The 24,502-nt window shown below is 38.0% G+C and overlaps 1 long non-coding RNA gene across 1 annotated transcript; it reads left to right on the top strand.

Annotated features, from left to right (window-relative positions):
• The first annotated feature begins 13,083 nt into the window (after nt 1-13,083).
• On the top strand, nt 13,084-13,619 carry LOC110935332. Its single transcript, XR_002589052.2, has 2 exons — nt 13,084-13,227; nt 13,323-13,619. It is a non-coding gene; the product is annotated as an uncharacterized LOC110935332 (long non-coding RNA).
• The last annotated feature ends 10,883 nt before the right edge of the window (nt 13,620-24,502 follow it).

The following is a 24,502-nucleotide window of genomic DNA, read 5'->3' on the forward strand; positions in this document are numbered from 1 at the left end:
CCTGTGTCTGTACTTTGTCTGTATTCGGTCTGATATAAACGATGTCCTGATTTGTGTTGTAAGTTGACCAAGTCAACCATCCTCCGGTTTGACTTGGACAACAGTTGAAAGAGGTTCTGATCGAAGGATAGCCTCGAAGGATACACCTGATCCTTCGAGGTGATCGAAAGATATGGTTCGACCATGGTTCGACCATTAGACCTCGAAGGATGATCCTTCGAGGTCCATGCTGATCTTTCGTGTGAATTATGATCGATAGATGATCCTTCGGACCATCTATCAGATCCTTCGATCCAGACCTGCTGAGCTGGGTATATATACCCATGCATGTGTTGAGTGTGAGTTAGTTCTGAAGTTCTGTCATTTGCACCGAGAGATAGAGAGTCTTCCTTGAGAGCATTCTGTCGGAACTCACACACACACACACACACTTGAGAGTTTACATGTTAGATTTGTAAACATTGAGCTTGTAACCGAACCCTCATTGCATTAATACGACTAGTGTTAATCGGTGAATCTTTGTGTGTTTGTTTCTCTACTTGTTACTAACTCGGTTTGCTTGCTAGCTTGGATTCCGCACTCGCTAGTAGGTTTGTATAACAAGGTTTAGGTTCGTAATCCTCCGCGAAAAGGGACCTACAAGTGGTATCAGAGCTAAGGCTCTTAACCTTGTTTAAAACCGGGTTTTTACAAGTTGTGGTGTGTTGAAACACTTGGTTTTGCACCTGTTTTTACTAAGTTTCTTGCTTTTTCTTTGAGTAAAAACGTGTCTAAACTAACCGGGAGTGTTCAAGTTTGGGTTGGGTAACATAAAAATTGGTTTTTAGAAAACTTTGTGTTTTCCGGTGGTATTCCGGTGTGTTTCCGGTGACTGAACTTGAGGATAAGGTTTTGCCTTTTTGGGTATAATTTTTGAAAGTCAAAAAGTTTGGTGGAAAGTTGTGCAGAAACATCCCTTCTGCCGAAAGCAACTTCACCAACCCCTGTCACCTTTTCACCAACCTTTCACATCAGATCAGTTTGTGTCAGAGCTCTCGAAAGATATCTTTCGACATCGAAAGATCATCCTTCGATATCTTTCGATCAAGGAGGGCTCGAAAGATTTATATCCTTCGACCCATCCTTCGAAGTCTGAAACATATCCTTCGACAGAGGAATCTTTTCGAAAGATTAGTGTCCGAAAGATTAGAATCCTTCGTATTGGTGAATCTTTCGAGATCTGTTATTCGAAAGATAAAGAGTTAACTCGAAAGATAAGGATCTTTCAAAAGGGAATCCTTCGAGCTCTTGAATCCTTCGAAGTCATTGTTCGAGAGTCAACAGTAATCTTTCGAATACTGTTGATCCTTCGAACAATAAATCGATCTTTCGACTGTGATCAGTTTACTGCTAACAAGTTTCTGTGATTTCAGATCTTTCGACCAGGATCTTTCGTTTGTGTTATCTTTCGGATCATTCTTACTTAGCATTTATTTTGCTTATCTATCATGAATCCGAGTTGGTGGGGAAGTCCGGCTCCAGACAGTGGAAAATACATGAATACCAGTCAATCTCCATCATGGGCCGAATCTCCAGTATCTACATCCTCACAAACAAATGCCACTCCAGCTGGTCAATGGGCGTTTGTTTCAAATCAAACTCCGAGTATTCAAAGTCTTCTTCTAAGCGAAAGTGAAACCGGAAGTTTGAACAGGCCTCCAAAGTTGATGCATCTTCATGAATATCCAGGATGGGTTGATCGTTTCCATACATATATTCTTGGTCAAAATACAGAGTTGTGGTTGCGGTTCACTACGGAATTCGATCAAACTATCGAGGTTGCTGCTTCTTCTACAGCTACATTTGCCGATCTTCCTGATGATCAAAAGAAGACGTATGACTTGGAAAAGAAAGCATACGCTATTCTCACTCAAGCACTGAGCAAGGATATTTATCATCAGTTCGTCAGTTTCAAGACTACGAAGAAGCTGTGGGATGCATTGAAGACAAGAGGAGTAGGTAATGAAGCCACACGTCAACTACGACGAGATCTACTGAAGAAAGAATTCGATGGTTTCACATGTATGGATAAGGAGTCCTTAGGAGATATGACAAGCCGTTTCTATCACCTACTTACTGAGCTGACCAACTTTGAAGTCACAACGACTCCAACAGAGGTGGTAAAGAAGTTTGCCGATGCATTGCCTCCTCAATGGAATAACTTCCTGGAAATCTTGAAGTACAACGGAACGTTGAGAACTACAAACATCAACGATTTCGTGCAGCTTCTGGAGAACAAGGATCAGGAAGAAACGTTGAAGGCAAAGAGAGTTGCAGTGCCACAGAATCCAGAGATGTATTATGGCACCTCCACTACTTCATCTGCAAAAGCCGGTTCACATGCTCCACTTCAAACGGCGTTTGTCACAAGCACGGATATGTATGGCAATCTAGTGCAAGTTCCTGTAAAGCCGCCTCCAACCACAGATCTGTATGGAAATCCAATCCAACCACCTCCTCCTCCTCCTGCTCAACAACCACAATATGCGTGTTATGGAGGAACATCATCTGCAGGTCAGCAATCAAAGTCTAGTACCGTTCAGCTCGACACGTCAAGCTTCTCTAAAATCAGTGTAGAAGTAGCTAAGGAACACATGGAGCTGCTTAACACTGTAGTGAGCGCGTACTGTGGGTTGATAGAAGGTCAGATTGGCAACATTAATCTGACACAAGAAGATTACAGGCAGATTGATAAAGAGGAGATGGACTTGATGGACATCAAGTGGGCCTTTGCGAGTGCTGTGAGAAGAGCAAAGGATTGGATGGAAAGTACCGGCAGAACCAGCTTGGAAAGCAAGCGAGACACCAAGTATGGGTTCGATAAACAAGCTGTAAAGTGCTTCAACTGTGGTGAACGGGGCCACTTTAAAAGGGAATGCACAAAGCCAGCCCAGCACGGGAATCAAAATCCTTTCAGGAACCAAGGCAACCAGCAGAACAGAAACAATGATCGTACATTGGTGCCTGTCAACAACCAAACCAACCGAGCACTTGCAGTTCAGGTGGATGAAGGTTGTGACTGGTCAATCCAGTTGGGTGGTGATGCTCCTGATGGAACAGCATGTTTTGCTCAGATTGTGAAGGAGCTAGTTCACACCAGTGGTGGAGAATCTTCTGCCAGTGGTGATGAATCGTCTGAAGATGAAGACTCCTCTGGATACAGCAGGAGTGTTGATGAAGAATCATCCAACTCTGGTGATGATCATGTGGGTGAGACATCTAATGTTTCGGATGATATTGACATTGATGAACTCTTGGGGGAAGCTGTAGCAGAAACTCAAAGAAGATCTATTCTGGTGGATCAGGCTGCTTACTCTTCGTCTTCTCTCCATTCAGCCTTTATGGCTAATGTCGACGGCTCATCAAGTCAGGTATGTGTCGATGAACCCACTGCTATTAACTGTGATGAATGTGATAGATTGCATGCTAGGTGTGCTGATTTGGAAGGAAACATGTCTGAGTTGCAAGCCAAACATGATGCTTTACAAGCTAGTTTGTTTGACTTGCAAGACAAACATAGTTCCTTGAGTGCTGATTGGTGTGACTTGCAAAGCAAGCATGAGGCTTTGCAAGAGAAACATGATGTGACATTCATCCACAATCAGAAGTTGACTGTGGACCTCTCTAAATGCACAGAAGCCAACATGTTTTATGAAAACCATGAAAAAGAATTTAAGTCAGTAATTGAAACATTAAAGAAGGATAAAACAGAACTGACTAAAATGGTTTCAAGAAAACAAACTGATATTAATTTGTATATATCTCGCCTTGAGAATATGCAAAAAGAGATGGCTTGTGTGAAAACCGAAAGTGATGCGATCAAACTCAAGCTAGACAGTTATTTGAGTTCTAGCTATGTGTTAGATCACATCATTGACGTTCAGAAGGAAAAGAGAGATGTCACATGCATAGGGTACAAGAAGTGTCCACCACCAGTGAGACATAACTATGACGCCATGCCTGATGAAGAGGACAGGGTTTTCTTTGAACCTTCTGTGCCTCTAGATGTTAAGGAGTTTGCTGCAGGGCTCGGATACCAAAAGGAAGTATCCTCAGATTCAGATGTGTCAGCAGATACATTTGTGAGTGCTGAACAGAATCAAGATCCTCCAGTTGTGATTGAGGATGCTGATTCGTCTGATGATGAATCTGATGATACTGTCCCAGCAAAGTCTGATGCGGTAGTCAAAAATGAGGACATACCTCTTGAGAATCACATTCTATGTGATCCCCCTGTTCAACCCGCTAAGACTGTTGCAACTGAGTCCTCATCTGCAGGAGAGCCGGAGAGTGTGAATTTGCTGTACACTCTAGTTGGTGATGATAAAATTTACTCAGACAAAGATTTTCCCATTAAGAATGTTAATCAATCCTTAATCTGCAAAGTCTTTGAGAATTCGACGAGTAAGTTCTTGGGAAAGGCAGGACCTAAAGTTACAGTTACTCAGTGTCCTCCTATTCCAAAGGCTGAAATTCGAAAGCAATTTGGAAACAAGAAATTGCCAACAGTGCCAACACAGCAAAATCACACCAAACCCAAAGGTAAAACACCGGCTCAAACTAACAAGAAGCCGAACCAAAAGAAGAAGAAGAATGTTAACTTTGTGAAATCGACGGGAACAGACAAAATTGAAAAGTTTGAAAATCAATCTAACTTAGATTTTGTCAAGAAAGCTATTGTCGAGAAAAGAAATGAACCAAGCAGTTCAAAGCCTAGTACCTCGGGTTCACAAAGTTCAACATCATCGGCTAGACGATCACATGATTCTTCGGGGTTTGTAGAACGAAGATCATGTTTTGAGTGTGGAACCATTGGGCATATTATTAGAAACTGCCCATATCTTCATAAGCAGAAAGGAAAGGTTGATGATCCCCGTGGCAAAACTGACCGTAAGCCAACTGTTTCCACAAAACAAGATCCCCGCCTTGTAAAAGAAAGGGAAAAGAAACAGAAACGCCAACAGGTCAAAAGAATAGAAAAAGCGATTAAAACCGATGCGGTTCAAAAACAATCTGTTGTTGTAAAACCAGACAATTCTAAAACTTCAAATTCTCAAGAAGTTAAACTTTTAAAGAAAAACACTGGTGAAACCAAACAGACTTGGAAACCAAAAACGGTTACTGAATCAGGGGGACCATCACAATTCACCAACCATCAAAGACAAGAAGTTATTGTCATTGATGAAAATGGAAGACCCAAGACCACAATGGCTTGGGTCCCCATCTCCAACTAATCATTTGAGTTCATGTGCAGGGTGCTTCAGGAGGAACTATCAGTAGTCATTGGATTGTTGATAGTGGGGCATCCAGGCACATGACGGGCGACATGAAGCTTCTCTACGACGTTAAATCTATTAGAGGAGGTTATGTTGCTTTTGCTGGAGATAAAGGTGGATATATAACGGGTGAAGGAATGATATCTAACGGGATTGTCAGCTTTGACAAGATCAATTTTGTGCAACAACTTGATCACAATCTTCTTAGTGTTTCTCAAATCTGTGACAAGAAATTTTCAGTACACTTTGATGCTAATGGATGTTATGTGCTGAAACCCGGCTTCAAAATTCCAAAAGAATGGATTCTCTTGTCGGCTCCAAGGATAAATGATTTGTACGTCCTTGACATGAGCCAGGCTATTACTACGTCTGCACAAGCAACTTGTTTCGTTTCAAAAGCCACAGAAAAAGACACTATCTCTTGGCACAGACGAATGGGTCACATTCACTTACGCAAAATGAACCATTTGGTTTCAAATGAATTGGTGAATGGTGTTCCCCTCAAAAATTTCCATCTTCAAGACATCTGTGTTTCGTGCCAGAAAGGAAAGCAAACAAAGAAGAAGCACCCTACAAAGAAGATCAACACAGTGGCAGTTCCTCTTGAACGTTTACACATGGATTTGTTCGGTCCTGTCAAGCACAAGAGTATTCGGGGTGACCAATACTGCCTCGTGGTTACTGATGATTATTCAAGATTTTCTTGGGTTGCGTTCATGGCACACAAGAGTGAAACCTTTGGCATTATCAAAAACTTGATCATTCAGATTGAGAATTTGTATAAGTTGAAGGTTAGGCGGATACGTAGCGACAATGGTACTGAATTTAAAAATCATTCCATGGCGGAGTTCTGCACTTCAAAGGGTATTCTTCATGAGTTTAGTGCAGCTTATACTCCTCAACAGAATGGTGTCGCTGAACGTAAGAACCGCACATTGATCGAGACTGCTAGGACAATGTTGGTAGAGTCGCAGCTACCCATTCCATTCTGGACTGAAGCTGTGGCCTCTGCATGTTACACATTGAACAGAGTCCTTACAGTCAAAAGACACAACAAGACCTGCTTCGAGCTTCTACAAAAACGGAAACCAGATTTGTCTTATCTAGAACCGTTTGGAGCTCCATGCACAATCATCGATCCTAATGGAAAGTTTGGGGCAAGAGCCATTGATGGATACTTTCTTGGGTATGCCACCCCTAACTTACGAGTCTGGAATCTAGAGACTAAAAGGGTCGAGGAATGGTCTGAGGTCAGAGTACAAAGGCACACCTTGCCAGTCAAAAATCCGGGTCAACCTTGGATGTTTGAGTACGATGACTTCTTCAATTCGATCAATGTTGAAGCCGTTGAAGAAAATGCTGCGGCTAGGATGTTTTTCGAGAGTGACAATGCAACAGTTTCACCGGTGGTTCGTCCGATTCTTGTGAATCAAGAACCATCTTCTTCGGTGAACAATAATACTCTCAACAATGAGGATTTTCATGATGCCAACGAATTGAACGAATCTTCAGAGGATGATGAATTTCTAGATGCAGATCAAGAAGCTCCCACAACAGCAGTTCATGGTACTTCAGAGGGTACTCCTCCAGTGGATACACATAGAACAACTGAGACTACTGCATCATCCTCTTCGTCAATTCCGGGTCTTGAATTGGTTGTTGATCTTAATCTTAACAACCTGGGTATAAATGTTCCAGTTCCAGATAATCCAGAAACAAGGATTCATAATACCCATCCTCAACAAAACATCATTGGAAATGTGCAAAGTGGCGTACAAACAAGAAACATGTTGCGAAACAACAACAATGCAGGCTTGTATGCAGCTATTCGAGAATCCGGGCAACAAAACGATTGGTCCTTCGCGTGTTATGTCTCACAAGAAGAACCAAGAACATGGAAAGAAGCCTTGAAAGATAATGCTTGGGTTGAAGCAATGCAGGAAGAACTGCAACAATTCCAGAAGCTGGGTGTCTGGAAACTTGTAGAGAAACCTACTGGATACAAGAAGATTGGTACCCGTTGGGTTTTCAAATGCAAAAAGGATGACCGCGGAGTTGTTATCCGAAACAAAGCTCGTTTAGTCGTTCAGGGTTTTCGTCAGATTAAAGGGATCGACTACAACGAAGTCTATGCACCTGTTGCACGTCTCGAAGCAATTCGAATCTTTCTAGCCTATGCGTCCTTCAAAGGATTCAAGGTCTATCAGATGGACGTGAAAAGTGCATTCTTACATGGTGTGGTTGAAGAAGAGGTGTACGTCGAACAGCCTCCAGGTTTTGAAGATCCTATCCATCCCGATCGGGTTTGGTTGCTCAACAAAGCTCTTTATGGTCTTCATCAAGCACCACGAGCTTGGTATGCAACCTTATCTCACTATCTGCTGGAGAACGGTTTTCGTAGAGGTCTTATCGACTGTACTCTTTTCATCAAGGAACAAGATGGAGATCTTCTTCTGGTACAGGTATACGTTGATGACATTATTTTTGGTTCTACTAATGATGTCTTGTGTAGGGAATTCGAGCGCATAATGCAGGATAAATTCGAGATGAGTGCTATGGGGGAAATGACCTTCTTCTTGGGCCTACAAGTACAACAAACGGAGTCTGGGATATTCATCCATCAGACTAAATATGTTGGTGACATCTTGAGCCGGTTCCAGATGTCTGATGCAACGCCCATTGGTACCCCATTGCCAACTAATCACGGAATTACTCCAGACTTGAAGGGAGAAGCTGTTAGCCCTTCTATCTATCGCGCCATGATCGGATCTCTCATGTACCTCACAGCATCAAGGCCAGACATAATGTACCCAACGTGCCTGCTTGCCAGATATCAAGTTAACCCGAAGGCCTCTCATCTTGCTGCTGTTAAAAGGATTTTTCGTTATTTGAAGGCGTACCCTGACACCGGTCTGTGGTACCCTAGGGATAATAACTTTGAATTGGTAGCTTTCAGTGATTCTGATTTTGGCGGATGTAAAATCGACGGCAAGTCCACAACGGCTGGATGTCAGTTTTTAGGAAATCGCCTAGTCACATGGCAGTGCAAGAAGCAGACGTGTGTAGCTACATCAACATGCGAAGCTGAATACATTGCTGCCTCAAGTTGTTGCTCCCAAGTTCTTTGGATCCAACAACAGATGCGGGACTACGGTTTTGAATTCCTAACTACTCCTATTTACGTTGATAATTCTGCTGCTTTAGATATCACTAGAAATCCGGTGCAGCATTCAAAGACCAAACACATCGAAATCAAATATCACTTCATACGTGATTGCTTTGAGAAAAGGCTAATCGATGTTGTTAAGGTCCACACCGATGACCAACGTGCCGACTTATTTACCAAAGCATTTGACAAATCAAGATTTGACTTTTTATTATTGGTAAACGGCATTAAGGTCAAGCAAGAGTAAAACCAACATCGGAAAATCATTTTTGTAAATACCTTTGTGTTTTAAATTTATCTTAGTTTATTGATTTTAGGGGGAGTAAATCAGAAAAATCAGAAAATCCAAAAACATTGAAAAATTCAAAAACACAAAAACAATAGAAAAACAAAAATGAGTTTCCTGGCGAGCAAAAGAGAAAGTGATAGTACATCAGTGGTCTATCCAAACCTCTTTAAACCTTAAATGAAAAATGATAAGCAGCTCTATATAAGATGTATCGGTAGGCTCACAATCATTTTAAAGTGTGCAGGGTGATATAAATCTTAATCGACTGAAGACCAGGTGGGAACCATTCATTGGCATATGGTCTTAGTACCGAAATTTCGTTTGATAGATTGCCGAGGTTCTGAGATATTCGGTCTTTATGCTGCTTATCATCTGGGTATCATGGTTGTATCTTTTACCGAAAAATAACGGGGACGCAAGTCTAGATCTTCCATGATACTATACATACGTGTACATATTGCATACTGCATTCGACCTCAATAAGTGATAAACAATCACATGTCCAAATCAAATAAGTGATAAAATATCACATTTTTCCGGGTGTCAAGTTCGTCTCTCTGCTGTACGGAAGTACTGACCTGTTCACGGACTTGCACCTGTGCCCTCATGCATACGAAAATCAAGTTCCTCATCAATAAGTGATTATGTCACATAGGGCTTGTTTTCAAATCAAAATAAGTGAGTATCTCACAATTTATACGGTCAAACAGATGATAATCGGTATACTCACCGGTAAGATGAACTCTCGTGCATACCTTGATACGGGAATGTGTCGTGATGTGGATGAACACCGGTCGGTAAGTATAAATCATACATTAACGTATCCTCTAAACATGATTACATCTGATAAGCTGAGCTTAAGTGGACAACAATACCGATAATTGTTATAGGATGCTTATCTTAATGTTAACTAACTGAACAACAAGAGTGTTTTGGCATGACCGTATACTGATATGATTCTCTTACCCTCGAAACTCGCAAAAAGAATGTTTGTATATATTTATTTATTTACTGCTTAAATTTTATTATTTCTTTTAAACAGTTTCGTCGTTTGGTGCATATCAGCACGACATTAGCGGTGATGTCGTTTGATAACACTCAAAGGATTTTAAATTGTTGTCTTTTAATTTCAAAAATACCAAAAAGATTTTAGGTGTGTTTTAATATAAACTTTATAAAAGCCAAAAAGATTTTATTTCTGCTTTATTTTCGATCGTACGATGTTGGAGCTCAAGTCTTCGTTACCTGAAACCTGTCTGAAAACCGAACCGACTAAATCTTCATAAACGGTCAGAAATTTGCATGTTTTGAAAGTTAGAATTTAAAATTGATAAATTTATTAAACTTTCAAACTGTCGGACGGTGTTTGATTGTGACATGGTCATTCGTGTGTCATTTGTTTATACTATATTCCAAGCAGTTGTTCTCATTACGCGTTTAGATTTCTTGCATGTGCAGATTCTAAAGGCTAGGAGAACATGGTCGTTGACGAGCTTTGGAATGAAGACACGAAGGCACTCAATGAATGAAGATGATCGAGTTGCCGCTGGCCATCATCATCACCTCAAGGATCTTACTTCATAAAGTTAAAGTATTTCACGAGCATAACTCAAGGGGGAGCTTATGTTAAGGGGGAGTTTGTCAACACACTTCCTACATGATACGGGTAGTTTGTTGATACACTTTCTACTTTCAAGACGTGAAGACTTTGAAGATCCTCCGACATTGAAGACATGATAGGACATCAAAGTCTTGAAGACCTGAAGACCAAAGACCGTCAAAGTTCAAGACGAGTCTACACTTTTAGAAGAACAAGACAAAGCTTAGAGATCAAAGACAAAGCTACAGCCAAGGGGGAGTTTGTTGGTGCACCTGTGTCTGTACTTTGTCTGTATTCGGTCTGATATAAACGATGTCCTGATTTGTGTTGTAAGTTGACCAAGTCAACCATCCTCCGGTTTGACTTGGACAACAGTTGAAAGAGGTTCTGATCGAAGGATAGCCTCGAAGGATACACCTGATCCTTCGAGGTGATCGAAAGATATGGTTCGACCATGGTTCGACCATTAGACCTCGAAGGATGATCCTTCGAGGTCCATGCTGATCTTTCGTGTGAATTATGATCGATAGATGATCCTTCGGACCATCTATCAGATCCTTCGATCCAGACCTGCTGAGCTGGGTATATATACCCATGCATGTGTTGAGTGTGAGTTAGTTCTGAAGTTCTGTCATTTGCACCGAGAGATAGAGAGTCTTCCTTGAGAGCATTCTGTCGGAACTCACACACACACACACTTGAGAGTTTACATGTTAGATTTGTAAACATTGAGCTTGTAACCGAACCCTCATTGCATTAATACGACTAGTGTTAATCGGTGAATCTTTGTGTGTTTGTTTCTCTACTTGTTACTAACTCGGTTTGCTTGCTAGCTTGGATTCCGCACTCGCTAGTAGGTTTGTATAACAAGGTTTAGGTTCGTAATCCTCCGCGAAAAGGGACCTACATTTACAATATAAAAAAGATATTGTATACCGCCACCGAAGTTGTTCGTATGGTATGGTTCGGTTGATCACGGTAAAATACAAAAAAAAAATCAGTTATATATCATCCGTTCGATTTTGAACAACACTTTTAGCAACACGAATAAGAAAATTAACATATCGCATACATTCGTAACTTTATAAAGCATTACACTATATTAGTAAAATAATGAAAAAAGGTAACAATAACATGTACGCTAGTATTTCGATTACTTATACATCACCACTCATAACTCATTTTCGTGAAAAAATTATATCAAGATGTAAATAAATATAGACGCGTCATAATATAGATGCATGGTAATATTGATAAAATATATTACTTTAATTTATTTTTGTATTTTATAGGTAGAAAAAAGTTATGAGCTTAAAGATGATGAAGTTTTATCAAAGCTGTATAGAGATTGTCAAGAATCTTGACTATTTGAAAGGACATTGCATGTTACACATGGAACATGGAAGATTGTTAAAGTTCAACATCTCGATTAAAAATAGTGACGAAATTAACTGGTGGAGATAGTAATTAACTAAAGACCTCACTTTGCACAAGGAGGTGAAGTAATTAGTGGAATTAAATGGTGAAGTTCCAACGAATTGTGTGCAAGAATATGAAAAACAGGAAATAAAGTCAAATTATTAGTGTGCAATATTGGCTAAATGGAATTTGATGGGTTAAATTTGAAGATAGTATTACATGTCTTTGGCCTAGAAAACGAGAAGGGAAGAAACATTTTTAGAAGTGAATGTCGCTCTAATTCTACTCATAAATTACTCTAAGTTAATCCTAATTCACTTTACGTAAGGAATCGGATTATAGTATTCTCCACATCTAAAAGCCTCTAACCCCGGGCATAGGTGGAATAACAAAAGAAAAATCTAAATGGGCTGAATAGAAATCAAAAGTACAAGCTTTCTCAAGATCACAAACAAAGCAAAGGCAATCTCGATGGACTGGTGCGCTTTCATTGTTTTATTATTGTTCTTGTTTGTATCTTGTCGTTTTCTGTATTGGCCTAGCTTCTCGCTAGTGTGATAAGATCTACTATACCGATGGCGGAATGTCTTGGCGATAGCCCTTGTCATGGATGTAATTTCTTGTAGAGGAAATACTTACACGATCATCAAAATATGGCGTCATAATCATACTTAAGCATTCATAAACTATATAGATAGTAATACTTCTAGCTAGAACCTATGTAGATACACCATGAATTGTTATTGAATGAATCCTCTTAGGTGGTACGAATATAAACTTGAGTACACCGCTTAAGAGATAAAAAAAAAAAAGATTAAGATGCGAAGTTAAAGTAGTTATACGCAATAATTTCACGATGGTTTTTAAAGGTCCTGTTAAACATCTATATAATGTTTTTTCATTGTATTTCAGTTTTTAACATATGTATATCTTTTAACATGAAGTTATTAACTGCACCCACATATAGAAATTTGAGAATACCTAAAATGACATATAACAATGGATTGACGTAGAGTAATTTTTTCATCACATTAATTAGCATGGCTTTAAACTTTTAGAATGCCAAAACAAGAGTCGAATGGTTGACTAGAACCCTTGATGACAGTCGCCTTCCATTTCCACGTGTCCGTGCATGAAGACACCTGCCGGCTGCTAAGATGAAGATCAACTCTGAGTAAACTATAAATAGAAGCCCAGACCAGACATCGTACGGTTCAACGGATACACTGTATCCTTATCCATAATGCATGCACAAATGTTGTTACACAACCCTGAGTTCACTATAAATACAAGCCATACATTCATCATATTCACATCATCACAAACAAAACTTCTTTTGAAGGTGATAAAATGAAGATCAACTCGTGTTTGGCTTTTGCACTTCTTCTTCTTCTTCTCGTTTCCTACGCTTTGGCGGTAGAGACCACGACGACCCAGGGTCATTTCCAAAGTTATTTATAAATTTATAAATACTTTAATAATGTATAACAATGGTAATGAAATCTAATGTATGTTTTTCTTTAGTTAATGCAGAAGTAAAAGATGTAAGGGATAAGGTAAACACAGCAGGTCAAGGTAATATGGTTTTCTTCAACAGACCACGAAAAGGCGGCAGTGGTAATGGTGGCAGAGTATGCATTCAACAATGCTGTTATAAACATGCTACTTCTCCGTGCAAAACATGTTGCCGCTCACCAGAAGAAGCCAAAGCCTTCGCTGAAGAAGAAGCACATCCGTAGACGTCTTAGAGTTATGTGTAAGAATAAATCCGTGTATTCTAGTAGACACTGAATAAACCGGTACATGGCAATATGGCATCGTATTACAACTTTGCTTTGTGTTTTGTTTTGCACCATCCAGTTATCCGAAACAGTATTTGATTGAAACTCAAACGAGCATAGAAAACAAATTTTCAAATGAGCATGTTTAGTCTTATAAAAAGAAACTAACAAACCAAAATTATAAGAAAAAAATAAAATTATTAGGTTAAAGATGTTCAATATTGTGTGTAATTGAAACTTAGAAAAAGAATGAAAAAAGTCAAGGTATATGTAAATAAAATCTTGAAAAGAAAAAAAGAAAAAAAAAATCAAAGCTACGATTCACCAAAGTTAATAATATATATATATGGTTAGGTTCATTAGTGAACAAACCCTTTATTGTAAACACTAGTTAACTAATCATTGCCCTTAATTATCAATCCACAAGTGTATATACAAGTGTAAATCAGTGGCCAAGATTTGATAATGTGTATATTACGATTTGATGAATGACCAGGATTTGTTCACTCATTTTACAAGTACACTAGTGTTCACTCTAGAACTAATTAATTAATATTAATATGATGAACCTAAACCAATTTCAATAGTGATCACGGTTTATTATAACCTATTAATGATGATTTAACCATATTTCACCGAGAAAGAATCCCAACAGTTAGATCATTTTAGCCAAGAATTCTCATACTCGAATATTCACTTAGGCTATGTATCCGAGTTTATCCGATACACAGCTGTTTTAAACATTCACTTAGTTTTAAACATGTTTAATGATGTTTTGAATCAACAAGTTGTATAGTTGTTTCTTATTTACAAGAATTTAGACTTGATTCCACTACCCACCAAACTTCATTAATAATTTCCCAATAATGATATCTAGTTAAAATTTATAGCTTTTGAAGCTACAAAAAGTTATTTGTAATGATCCAAACAATGCTTGCTTTGAAATACTCCACAAATCGCAAATTATTAAAATTTAACAAGACTGCAAACATATGGAAGTATCGTAATACCAAATATTATCATATTAGTCCCAGATGTCGAACATGATTCATCAGTTATGCAACCAAAATCTACTAAGAACCATAAAAGACAAACAAAGTCCAATCAACATGAAACATTTAGATACAATAAAAGCATTACAATATAAACGATAGCATGCTCAATAGCATCACAACTAACAAAACTAACACATCTCTTCTTCATATCTTTAGAATAAGAGGATATACAATGATGCAGTAAACAATATGCTATATGTGGTGTAGCAAAGAAACATAACCCTAAACCGGGAAGATTGCTAAAAAGTAGTATCTAGAGCAAAGAAATTACCAAGAACATCGGAGGAGTTAGAGAAAATACGGTGGAAATCATCAAATCCCTTGTAGAAATACACACGCACTTAATGATCATGTTCTTATCACGCTCAAAAGTTCAGATTCATCGGACTTATCGATCCATATAATATCTTCATTAGAACCAACTTGTGTATATAATCGTCTTGTCGACTTAACACGACACGTATACTTTAGAATCCATGATCATAAGTATATGTTTTACATTAGTCATAGACATCTATATTATCTAACATACTTTAGAATACATGATCATAAGTATATGTTTTACATTAGTCATGGACATCTATATTATCTAACACATAGCTCTAAACAACAGATAATCTATGCAAGAACTACTTAGACCATAATTATCAAATATTATCCAAATAAATATTTTATCCTGCAAAATAATAAATTGAAATAATTGTAACAATAAACTCATCATGATAAAGGAACTTGAATCTTCAAATCTCACGGTGAAGTACCTTAAAGGGTAGAGTCAAAAGACTACCTGTTGCAAAATACTTGAAGCAAATGCCACTGGTGCATTCCTTCGCCTTTGCTATTATGGGAAACCTTCCAATTTGAGCTCGTGGCCTGGTTTTCTGTCTTTTGGATACTCCTAAGACAGACTTGCCCTTATCCTTGTTATGAACAATCTTCTCTTGTTCTTCCAACTTATGTCAGCTAACTCATCCAAAGTTCTCTTTAGATTTATGTTATCAACAACTTGATTGACAATTTTCTTTGTGAAATAGATGTGAGTGCCATTATGATTTGTGGTCCAACTACATCTAAGTCTCCAAGCACGCTTAAGATATTTCTCAAGGCATTAAGAGATAAATTCTCACCAAGCCTCATAAGCTTCCATGTATTTGGGTCAATGGAACATTTCCTTCAACTCTATCACCATCTCATAAGCACTAAGGCTTTTCAAACGATTTTGAATTTCTGGTGATATGGACATCTTGACATATCTCGCTACTTCACTCGCAATTTTGAAAATATCAATCCAACCTTGTAGATTTTCTAGGTGCTTGAGAGGTTGAAGCGACAGTTGAACTTTCAGAACATGCAGTTTTTCAGTAGCTCTATGTACCTGTTTTAGGTTACTATACCAAGCTATGAAATTCGTTTCATCGAGATTAACTGTAACACCCCCAAAATCCCACCTGCGGAAATCCCGCGAGGCGTGTTACGCATCAGAGTTCGAGCCACCAATCACATTGAACCAATGGTAATACTTAAATAAAACATAATATCAATTTCCAAAGTGTTGTGTAGCGGAAGCATGTAAATAATCGTTTAGCAAATGTTTCATAATAATGCTTAAAACCAATGTATCAAATGTAAGTTAATCCAAGAGCCTCGATCCATGACCACTCCAGCACTCCCAGATAGCAAGTCCATGTTCCAAACGTTAATGACCTACAAGCATGCAACAAGTGTGTCAGACTACGCTGGTGAGTTCAAGGTTTTGTTAACGTGTTTTGTTACCAGATGTATGTTAATGCGATTCAATGTTTCGTTACGATATTGCTCATGCTAGATACCCTAGGGAATGTGCCCATATGTATCCGGGGAGTGTGCCCCTTAACAACCCCAATGCTCCTAACCGAGCATTGGTAATGATCGATCCCATGTACAATAATCAAGACCCAATTTAACTGTTTACCCAGAGTTTCCCTTCCAAATGTTTACTGGTTGTCCCAAACCACCGGGACGCATGCTAGAGAAATGCAATGAACTCACCTTGGTTTGCTCGGTAAGATACACAAAAGGTTCTTGAATTAAAGGTGGTCAACCACGTCCTAACAGGGTTACCGTACAAGTCAGGTTTGGTTCAAGTAAAGCACGTACGATTGCACAGAGTTAACACGTTACAAACACGTATGGATCATGGCAACACTTAACAGTTAGGCAATACAGGTTAACAGTCATAACATATCCAAACTTGTATGATTTAATAAGCCCAAAGTTTCCGGCCCAACATGTTGTGCGATCCAATATGAACCGGCCCAACACATAATTAGCCCAACATAAAGGTCTCGGCCCAAGCATAATCCCCCCGGCCCAACTTATAACATACGAGTGACATTGTGCGATCCAAGCAGACTTGTGCGATCTGCTTTGGTTGTGCGATTTATCATAAACCCGACCCAAAGATTAGAAGCCCAACAGGTAAACATGTAGCCCAAACAACAAATAAACAGAAATCTTGTGCGGCCCGGTTAACCTTGTGCGACTGGACACTTGGGCTGTCCGGCCCAATCAGTTTGTGCGTTTGTGTGTGCGTGTGGCCCAACGGAAAGGACCTGATTCAACTTGTGCGACGGGACTCCTTGTACGACCAGGAGTCTTGTGCGATTGATCTTATCATTCCGGAAATCATGCTATTCAGTTACAATCCATTTAATAGTTTCCATATTACACCAAGTCAATCAACAACATCAACAGTTTCTACCTCTACCATAATCGATCAAATCATAGTTTTTATCACCTAATCCATATGAACCCTAATCATGCTTTCAAGAACACATCCTACCAATAATCAATCGGATCAACTTTGAGACATAACAACCTCATGCAAGCCGATTTCATACATAACCCGATATCAACCAGCTAACAATCCGAATTGCATAACATAACATAGGTTAATCATCTATTCGGTTCTTAATGGTAACATCCGATAAAGTGCACATGTGAGCCGGTTTTATCACAATCGATCATACAATATTTCTAGTTCATCATGCAGTACATAGGAATCATAATATCATCTAACACACAACTACAACAGAAATCCTGAAACAATTAGCAATACACTAACCGAATAAGAGGATTGGAACAAGAGTTGATCCAAACGAGAGTCTTTGGTGTCGCCGGCTTCGAGAGAGAGAAGAGAGCAAGTAGGGTTTTTGTGTGATTTGGTAACAATGTGAGATAAGTGCAAGCACCCTAGTGTTAATCGGCTAAGGGTATGGGCCGAACCCCAAACTTGGGCTGCCCTATGGTCCGAGTACAAACAATACGGCCCAATGGCCTTGTGCGTTCGAGTGATGATTGTGCGGTTGGTTCATGTTGTGCGTTTGAGCCAATACATACATACATTGCATTACATAAAACACAAAATCATAACGTTTAATAATCGTAGTAGTTCACATAAGCACGTAACGTTACACAGAAGTAGGTTCGAATTACGAGTTGTCACATTAACTTTTAAAACGGATCTCGGAAATGGCATTTGATGAACACATCTATAAAATTTAATGCTTTCATACTTGATATAATAATTAATTTTATGACCTAATCTCAAAATTAATTGTTATAAGGATGTGGGACCCTGTTTCATAAATACAAAGTGAATGGCTAAGCACTGTCCACTCGATATCTACTACGTGGGTAGGTATGGATTACCGATTGCATCACACACAAGTCTCAGGCATTCTGAGACCCCAAAAGTCGGGTGTCTCACAGTTAGGACCCACATCTCTTTGATTTTTGAATCCAAATTATTCTTGACAATTAAGCTCCATTAATTCCTTTCACTAATTTAATCCATGATTAATGCTCAAATACTCCCGTGTTCTTGTAATGCAAAGTGCAAAGAAACTAGTAAATATAGTTAAACAATTAATTGCAGTAATAATGAAGTTAATGGGTTCTTGTTCTTTTTTAGTCACTCGTAGCTTAATTTCTCCAAGCCACTAACAGAAATGATGTTCCATTATTAAGGCTTAATACACTTTTTTTCTTTTATAAAAATCTATCATTTTAGGTCATTTTCTTCGTAACCCACCTAACAGAAAATCTAATCAGAGTACTATATTTTATACTGTAAGACCCTAACTTACGTTTATTCTTATTAACGACGCATCGGAAAACAGGCCTTAAAAATTTCTTTCTTTACTAAATATATTGCTTACATAAAGACTCAGTTACAAAATGCTTATCATTTACTAAAAGAATTTACAACATTCATGATAAAATATTACTACATATGTTACATAATCCAAGCTAGGTGACCGTTCTTTCTGTACAATCCCAACCCTTGACTTGATCTCCAATCCTCTAATTCTTCGTGTTAATATTAAGTCTGCTCAACCTGCATTCACCACATACATACACATCATTAAGATTTGGGGACATCAATCTTAAACTAAACATATGCAATCCATTAACCACTCCATATTCTTCTTCTCACGCCAGTCCTTTTCGAATAAGCTTTCCATGTATAATCATGCATTCGAATTCCTTAAACCTTCACAAGGTCCTTAATAGTGTACCTGCATTCTCATTTCATACTCAAGATCCCAGTTTAGTAACCTAACACTCAAACTTATTTAAGTTATACAAATATACACACACATCCCATCCATTCGTAAGCAGTAAATCCTGCTTCGTACACAGGCGCAATCAAACATATAATTTAAAACACATACTTCCATACATGATTATGTACACATAAACAAATGTACAAACTATACAAACATATACGCTACTTAAGACAACCCAAAGGGGGTTTGCTAAGACATCTTAAATACAAGCTTCCAAATAAATAGATCACGTACATACGAACCTACGTGCATTCTCTCTTCTATTCATAATTACCTAGCAGTGCCGACTATCAGAAGGTAATTATTTTCTAACATCCAAAACCAGTTAAATACATCTTATAAATAAGTTTCATGAGTCAAAACAACAAAATTCAAACAAATTTCGAAAGTTAAGGGCGTCGCACTATGCGACGGGTATAAGGGGTGGGCGTCGCGCAACGCTATACCCCATTTTCGACAGAAAGTATGTCCTTTGCTGCTGCAAATACCCAGCTCCAAATTTAATCAAAATTCTAACTTAAAACTTCCATAACTTTTGTTTCGCAAGTCCGTTTAACACGATTATTTTTCCTACGCGATCGTAATTTGATTTTCTATCATATGAGCTTGTAATATAACATCTGGACTAAGAACAATCTTAACTTAAAGCCTTCGGCTTTACATACGCGTTTTCAACTATTTGACCCATTCATATTTTTCTTACTAAAACTCGCATATCTCGGACATTCCTCAATCAATTTACTCAAAACTTATTCTACCTGTCCGTAAGACATGTCCTTACATTATTGATTTAAAGTCTTTACCCCGGGTCCTTAATCTTTACGTGTTACATTATCATTACAAAACTTATGCACAATTATTCGACCCGTTCGGTCTACATAGCTAAAGTTACCGAATACATACAACCAAAACCATATTTAACTTCAATCGTCAATATGCTCATTTAACTAGACGTCACCTTACTTAAACAAACTAAGAAGTGATTTCGGAAATCACTTACCTCAAGTGCCCGTTTCGTACATGCTTCCTCATATCCTTTTCGTTAGCCTCCCATGATTTCTCCCATCTTGACGTGATCCTATATTTTCATGTCATCATGGTTACCATTTCATTAGTATAAACGCACATTCTAACATTGCATTCATTTCACATTCATATCCTACATTAACCTTTACTCGTCAAATTCCAACAACACAAAGTATAAGCTAGAAGTCGCATCTTTTCATTCCACATAGTTCTTCATGCCGTCACATATAGAATATATTGATATAACATGTGTTTAATGATTTCTTTAACATACACTTGTGACAAAAGCCTTATTACGCTATATTACGCACAGTTCTTCATGCCGTCACATATAGAATATATTGATATAACATGTGTTTAATGATTTCTTTAACATACACTTGTGACAAAAGCCTTATTACGCTATATTACGCACAGTTGACTTTCTGAAAGTCAACTGTCTATCTTATGAATTATCAACCTAATCTCATATATCCACATCATTATAGTCGATTATACTATGGACATCATATACATTCCCTACTCCCATAGTAATACACATATACAACCACAAGATCATATATGCACAGAACATAGACAATTCCTTCCATACTAGTCATCTCATAATTCCACAACTTACAACATCATTCAAGATTAACCAATTTAACACTATCTTTGAACCCGACACTATCCTTACTAGAAATCCACATACCATTCAAGGACACCACATTCATCCCTTGATCCTTACCACGAAGTCAACAAAACGCCTAAGGTGTACCATATCTTCAAGCATAGAGTACAAACTCCTAATGCACGCTTCTATCACATCATACTAACCATTCAAATTTTCACATGAACTCCATCTAAAACGCACTTCACATATTAGTTAGCTAACAATTACATCATTATCACTTTCTATACATATTTACCCACAACTTGCATATAATTCCACATATAATTGTCACCTAAGCATTTCATCAAACACTTGGTGTGCATACAACTTTCTCAACATAAAGTACAAGTATTTTTCTTACTTTTTCTTCCTAGTTCTTGCTTTCAATCATCAACAATGCAAAATACCAAACTAATTTCATACCATGTTCAACCTAACTAGCAAGATGATCATATACAACATAACATATCAAGAATCAAACAAGGATTGGACATGGGTGGCATACCCATGTCGCCATCTTCACCATCAAATGTGGGTTTCACCCCCAAACATCAAATTACTCAAAATCATTCATAGTTCAAATTTATTTGTTGATTCTAACGTGTCCTCATGCTTAATTTCACACAATTTCATGGATTGATCATAACCCACTTCACATAAGATCACCAAATCATAAGTTTCAACTTACCATATGTTTGCAAGAGTTGGGTCATCAAGAAAACGAGTTCATGCATTAGTTTTGGCTTGAATCCACCTTCAATAAGACTTAAAAGGGCTGAGTTTAGGGTTTTCCCCTCCTCCCCTTGTGGGTGTCGACCACACCTCCATCACACACACACACAAATACTGAGTTTTTTTTAGTTTATACAAAACTTAAACTCAATTCTTTCAAGTTTAGTCCTTCAATTTTTGTCACACTTTCACAATTTCCTCCAATTTCATTCCTTACTTATTTTGACTAAACTATTTAACTAGGTTAATTAGCCTAGTTATTTTATTTCATGTCTTATCATATGGGAACATATGGCAAATATAAACATTCAAGTTTTGGGGTGTTACATATACTTATATTAGTGCATTTTTTATTCTAATTAATATTCAATAAGGTGAACCTAAAATGCACGGATCACCAAGACCCGAAACCATGATCCGTGTGACCCATAAACAACCGATTCAACCCAACAATCACTCCCTTAATCGTTGTTTGGTCACACCTTTTATTGATATCAGTGTTAGTCCGTCGTCCTCATACTAGTTCAAGATGAGATAATCCTTTTTTCTTCCATCTTGGACACTCTGATGTGTAATGCCCAAACTCATTGTAGTTGTAGCACTTAACGTGGCTCTTGTCATGTTGTACTCGACCTTCCTCTCGATCCTTCACGGCTCCCCGACCTCCTCCTCGACCACACCCATAGTCTTATCGATTTGAGTTTCGATAACCACAATGCTCACACCTATGCTCATTTTCCTTTGCTTTTTCATCCGAATTTGAAAAAAAAAAAGTTGATTTTGCTCGGTTGGATCTCCTCATTCTTGATCCTTTCTTTATAAGACTTAAGCCGATGGTCTTCAAGTCTACCACATGTTCTATAGAAGCCACCATATGAATGAAATGGTTAGGCAACCCATTAAGGAATTTCTTAACCAATTTGCTTCTTTTATAACTGAACCATGTGAGGCGACTCGAGAAGCATACTTGGAAAACTTTTTAGCAAAGCGATTTATAACTTCTTGGTCCTTCATCTTGAGATTTTCAAACACTCCCATTAGAGTTTGAATTCTTGCATCTTGGATTCGATCCGCACACAAATAACGGGTTTTGAGAACGGCCCATGTCTGCTTTGTGGTTAAGAGATTTCCTATTTGAAAATATGTTCTTTGGGAATGATTTGGAACACGAGAGCCATTGCAAGATTATCTTTCTTGCATCAAGATTTGTTCCCGGTTCAATCATATACCACACCACATGAATATTGAAATTCACCTGCATCCTCATGGCCCATACCATGTAATTTGTGGATGACAACACGAGGCATTAAAGAGATACGATGTTGTTATCTTTGACGATGACCAATTCTTGATCCTTTGGGGTGGAGCCATTCTTGTGATTTACTGCACAACCAAGGTTTAGTAATCAACTAAAAACACTACTTTAAAGTATTACTTGCAAACACCTTTTGCTCGCTTTCACCTACTATTTTTATTACTTTGATTAAGACCTTCTGGTTGCTTAATCTCCCTTTGTTCTTCAATCAACAAACTAGGTTAATAAGCTGATATGTCAATAAATATACATATTATTAATAGATATTATCTCCCATTTTTTTTACATTTTTGGTTACAAATTCGATTGAATCGACACATAATTGTGTTTTATTTGAATATTGTAGTTTTGGAAAGCTTCTTGGTGATTCGTTGCGGAAAACTCAAGAAAAAATGAAGTTTGTGGAAATTTTGCCTAGACACGGCTGGTGTTGGTTATCTGAGTGAGATGGCACACAGCTGTGTCAGCCTTGGTCTCACACCCTGATCTCAGCAGCAAGTAGTAACGGTCCACACAACTGTGTCACTTCACGACACAGCTGTGTGCGATGCCAGGTCTGATATAACCAAAATTTTAGCTCTCAATTGAGGAATCTAACTTCGGGGGACCGAACCCTAGTTCTCCCAAGCCCCAAAAGTCGGTTCCACGCATCTCTTGAAGAATTTGAAGCCAAGGTTGAAGAAAAAGCACTCCAAGGGAAGATCTAACACCACATAGCTCACTTTAACTCATTTTGGTTTGAAAAACTCTAGATCTACCATATTTTCTTCCATATTTACGAGTATGGTTGTGGTTTTTTATGAGTCTTAGAGGCTAATCATTTGGGTTGTCTAAACCATGTTGAAACTATTATTAATGTGATGAATTGGAAGTAATTGTGATGGCAAGTTTATGTTAATCTCTATGATATGCTCTATTATTGTTCTGGGATTTTATATGCTTGCCTAAAGTTGGATTTCAAGAATGTATGATTGTTATTTACTCATGACATGTTGGAAAACCCATGTGTAGATTATGATTGTTAAATCTTGCTACTAGTTGGTTTGATTCAAGGCATGAGAATAAGATTGGTAGTTGTTAACATGAAACAGATGAAGATTTGAGCATGTGTATGTAATCTTGCACTTGGATTTGGAAATATCATAATAGTGTTAATGTGGATTCTAGAGTATGTTAGTTGTGTAAGATTGATGATTTAGGACAAAATTGTTATCTAGTATAATCATGCTCATAGTTCATATCATGAACAACATTAGGATACTATCTAATTAAAAGCAACTTTAGGTGATTAGTGTGTTTTTCATATTAGTTTTCCTTAGATTGTCGAGTTAGGAGTTTTAACAGACGAGTAACTCTTGTCTAAAAATTAACATTAACTTACAAACGAGCTTAAAAAGAATGATTTTTTGGTGATTAGAATGTTATTTCATTCTAAATTTTCTGAAGAAATTAGAAAACTAGGCGACCTTGACTGGGACTTAGTTACTTGAGAGTTACTGTCATCATTAGTGCTTCCCATAGATCATTACACGAACATTAGTG

The sequence above is a fragment of the Helianthus annuus genome, chromosome 4, assembly GCF_002127325.2.
Source record: "Helianthus annuus cultivar XRQ/B chromosome 4, HanXRQr2.0-SUNRISE, whole genome shotgun sequence".
Classification (NCBI taxonomy): Eukaryota; Viridiplantae; Streptophyta; class Magnoliopsida; order Asterales; family Asteraceae; genus Helianthus; species Helianthus annuus.